The sequence below is a fragment of the Dipodomys merriami genome, unplaced genomic scaffold (assembly GCF_024711535.1).
Source record: "Dipodomys merriami isolate MVZ:Mamm:240054 unplaced genomic scaffold, mDipMer1.0.p SCAF_788, whole genome shotgun sequence".
Lineage (NCBI taxonomy): Eukaryota > Metazoa > Chordata > Mammalia > Rodentia > Heteromyidae > Dipodomys > Dipodomys merriami.
This window is the reverse complement of record NW_027206388.1, coordinates 323,960-328,801: the sequence shown is the minus strand read 5'-3', so window position 1 is coordinate 328,801 and position 4,842 is coordinate 323,960.

The window sequence follows — 4,842 nt, the reverse complement described above, 5'->3', positions numbered from 1 at the left end:
ATTTTGTACCCTGCTACTTTGCCAAAATTTTGAATCAGCTTGAGTAATTTGTGAGTGGGGTCTAGGGGATTCTTTAATTACTAGATCATGTCATCTGCAAAGAGGGAGAGTTTTATTTCTTCTTTCCCTATTTGGATCCCCTTTATGTCTGCATCTTGTCTTATTGCTGTAGCTAGGCATTCTAATACTAGATTGAAGAGAAGTGGAGAGAGTGGACATCCTTGTCTTCTTCCTGAGTTAAAAGGAAATGGCCTTAGTTTTTCTCCATTAAGTATAATGCTGGCAGTTGGTTTGTCATATACAGCCTTTATTGTATTGAGGAATGTTCCATGGATTCCTAATTTTTCCAAAACCTTCATCATGAAGAGGTGTTGGATCTTGTCGAATGATTTTTATTCATCTATTGAGATAACCATGTGTTTCTTATCCTTGCTCCTGTTGATGTGATGAATAATGTTAATTGATTTCCATATATTGAACCAGTTTTGCATCCCTGAAATGAATCCTGTGTGATCATGGTGTATGATTTTTTGGATGAATTGTTGAAGTCGATTGGCCAAATTTTTGTTGAGAAATCCCATCAATGTTCATCAAAGAAATGGGTCTACAGTTCTCTTTCTTTGATGAGTCTCTGCCTACTTTTGGGATGAGGGTTATGATGGCTTCATAGAATGTGTTCGCTAGTGAACTTTCTCTTTCAATTTCATTGAAGATTTGGAAGAGTATTGGTGTGAGCTTTCCTTTGACGGCCTTGTAGAATTCCGCTGTAAAACCATCTGGTCCTGGACTTTTCTTAGCTGGGAGGTCTCTTATTGCTGTTTCTATTTCAATGCTTGATATGGGCCTGTTAAGATGGTTTAACTCATCTTGGTTTAGTTTTGGCATGTCAATATTTGCTAGGACAAGGTCCACTTCTGCGAAGTTCTAAAACTTATTAGATTAAAGTTTTGAGAAGTATTCCCTTAAAATATTCTGAATCTTGGTTTTTTTCCGTAGTGGTGTATCCATTCTCCTCTTTGAGTTTATTTATTTGGGTGTGTTCTTTTCTTTTTCTGATAAGATTTGCTAAGGGGCTGTCAATTTTGTTAATTTTTTTCAAAGAACCAACTCTGTTTTCTTATTCTTTCTATGGATTTATGGATTGTAATTCATTTAAGTGTGATTTAATTTTAATTATTTCTTTCTGTCTACTGGATTGGGGTTCATCTTGCTGCTCTTTTTCAAGGAGGTTCAGATGTCTCATTAAATAGTTGATTTCAGATCTCTCCAATTTGTTGATGTAGGAACTCAGAGCTATAAACTTGCCTCTGAGTACTGCATTTCCTGTATCCCAGAGGAGCTGGTAGTTTGTGTGTTTATTATTGTTGAACATCATGAACATTTGAATTTCCTTTCTAATCTCTTCCTTGACCCACTCGTGATTCAGCAGTATGTTGTTCAGCATCCATGTATTACCGTACTTTCTTTGGTGGCTTTTGGTGTTGAGTTCTAATTTTCTTCCCTTGTGGTCTGAGAGAATGCAAGGTATAATTCAATATTTCTTAATTTGGACAAGTTTGCTTTGTGGCCTAAAACGTGGTCTAATTTAGGAAATGTTCCATGCGCTACTGAGAAAAACGTGTATTCTGATGCTGCTGGGTGAAATATTCGGTAGATATCTGTTAAATCTTGTTTATCTATGCAGTTGTTTAGACCTGCGGTTTCTCTGTTGAGTTTTTGCCGAGTTGATCTATCTAGTGGGGAAAATAGTGTGTTAAAATCCCCAACAATTAATGTCTTTGGATCTATGTGGGATTTGAGGGAAAGTAGTGTTTCTTTGATAAATTTGGGTGCTCCATTGTTTGCCGAATAGATATTTAGAATTGCAATATCCTCCTGAAGGAGAAATCTCTTAAGTAGTATGTAGCGACCGTCTTTATCTCTTCTCACAAATTTTAATTTGAAGTCTATTTTATCTGACATTAAGATTGCAACTCCCGCCTGTTTATGGGGGCCATTTGCTTGGTAGATTTTGTTCCAGCCTTTATCATTGAAAATGTGTTTGTTTTTATGGGCAAGATGTGACTCCTGAAGGCAGCAGATAGAAGGATCTTGTTTTTTTCTTGTTTTTTAATCCAACTAGACAGTCTATGTCGCTTAATTGGAGAGTTAAGTCTTTAATGTTAAGGGATAGGACTGAGAGGTATTTGGGAGTTCCTGCCATGTTATCCACCTTCTTAGCGGCTGTGAAAACTGGGTTCTTCCTAAGGTTCTTGTATTCTCAGTTTGGGTGCAGTTTCTTGGCCTTTATTGTGTTCTTGTTGGTTTTCTATGTGTAGGACGTCTTTAAATATCTTTTGTAGGGCTGGTTTGGTGAAGATGTATTGTTTCAAACTTTCTTTGCTATGGAAGGTTTTTATTTGGCCTTCAGTTATGAAGGAGAGTTTAGCTGGGTACAGTATTCTTGGTTGATAGTTGTTTGTTTTTAAGGCATGGCATACATCATTCCAGGCTCTTCTTGCTTTGATTGTCTCTGCTGAGAAATCTGAGGTGATTCTAATTGGTTTCCCTTTATAGGTGATTAATCTTTTCTCACTGAAAGCTTTAAGGATCTTTTCCTTGGTCTGGGTTGATCCTGTGTGGATTATAATGTGACGGTGGGATGTCCTATTCTGGTCTGGTCTATTTGGGGTTCTAAAAGCTTCTTGTATCTGAATAGGCCTATCTTTTTGTATGTTTGGGAAGTTCTCTGCTAGGATCTTGTTAAACAAATTTCCTAGACCATTAACTTCTGTTTCTAGGTCCTCCTCTACATCCATTATCCTTAGATTAGGCTTTCTGATGGTATCTTCCAAGTGTTGCATAGATCTATCATATTTCTTGGATTTGTCTTGGATGGTTGTATGTTCTTTCTCTATACTGTCTATGCTGTCTTCAATCCCCGAGTTTCATTCTTCTGCATGTTCTAACCTGCTGTTGAGACTTTCTCCTTTGTTTTTTATTTCTTTTCTTTCTAGTTGGTCAGCTTTGATGGCTTAAAATTCTTTTCTGAAGCTTTGTTTTAGATTTGTATGAACTTCTTTACTTCCTTCATTTGGTGTTCAGTGTTTATTCCCAAATCACTTAGTTGATTGGTTAGGGTTTCCTTAGACTCCCATTCCTTCTGCTGGTTTCCATTCAGCATTCCCTTTGTGGTCTCCCTGACTTCCTTCAGCTCCTTGTTAATGGATTCCATGAATGCCTTTAGCGATCTTTGTGTATTCTCATCCTGCTCTCTCAATTCCTGTATTACTCTTTGACTAGCTTCTGCCTGTTCGTGCGATTCCTGTAGTTCTCTTTGAGTGTTCTGAGCCTGCTCACGCCATTCCTGCCTTTCTCTTTGCGTATTCTCAAGCTGCTCATGCAAATCCTGTATCAGTTTTTGAGTAGCTTCCTCACGCTTATGATATTCCTGCATAAACTTTTGGATTGCCTCCTCTCTCTCCCTATCATGCTCATACAGAGTCCTTTGTATGTTTTCAATCTTTTCATTTATCGTGTTTGCCAGCAGTGTTTGTAGAGCTATTTGGGAACTCTCCTCTGGATTATTCATTATCTTTTCTGTGTCCCCTGATTATCATGAGTGGGAGTTGAGATACCCGGACTTGCCATTTTTCTTGTGTTTTCCCGGCTTACTCTGCCCATTTGGGATGAAAATAACACCAGTTTTGTGCTAGAACACTAACTTAATGCAAGCATCAACCAAAGTCTGTATTTGCACAGTCAGTAGTTGGCAGATACAATCTAGTTCAACAGACACCTCTATTCAACATCAAACAACTATATATTCATAGGCTACGAACCACAAAGAAGAATGGTAAACCAGTAATTATTAGGTTTAGGAAGAGTTGTGGATAAAAAGTAGGAATAGATTGATGTGGGAGTGTTATCTAATCCTAATGTCAAAGCAGGAAATAGGTTGGATAGGATGAAAGTAGAACGAGATAGAAAAGAGAAGAAACAATAAGGAAACAAAAAAAGACCAGAAAAAATAGAAATGTAAAAATTAATAATTTTATACAGAATCGAAAACAAGTTATTCAGACTAGAACATGTATATAATGAGAGAAGGGGAGGGATATAAAGGAGATGTGAAAAACTTAAAAATAAAAATACTTAAAATATTATATACGTATAAAGAGGTAGTACTGCTAATAAGGAATTTAAGTCTAAGAGGTTTTGAATTGAGTAATAAATTTGTGGATTAAATGTGGACACAATGGGGGATATGGTCTAATGATCAACTACGGGTTTATCTGAGGATGTGTAGAACAACCATTAAGTCACATAAAGACCGAAAGAGAAGAACAGGTGAAAAGGATAAGAAAGAAAGAAAAAAGATCAGAAATTCAGTAGAGCTAAACAAAAAACAAAACAAAAACAAAAAAGGAAGAAAAACGCACACACTTATTCCCTAAAATAAAATTCTAAGAGGAAAAAAAATTACTAGAAAACAATTTTTTTTCCAAAAAGGTAAAAATTGAATATTAAAAAAAAATTTTTTAGAAAAACAATTTTTTTATAAAAGGTACAACAAAAAAAAGTTATTTGATTTTTTGGGGGGAGGGGTGGGAAAAATCCTGTGTCTCCTTTCTGTCAGTAACTAGCCTCTTCTTGGTGTCTCTGGTCTGCTTGTGTTCCTGTGAGTTGATTGGTTACTTAAGTCAGTTTCTTTGAACAGGCAGAAAAGTGCTCTGTGATCCTCCCAGGTTAGTTCAATGGGAAGAGATGGCTTTTTCCTCGACTTTGGAGATGCTGTGATGAGGCTATGTTCTGGGTAGAGTTGAGGCCTTTCAGCAAACAGTAGCTTTTCCCGGGGCTTGT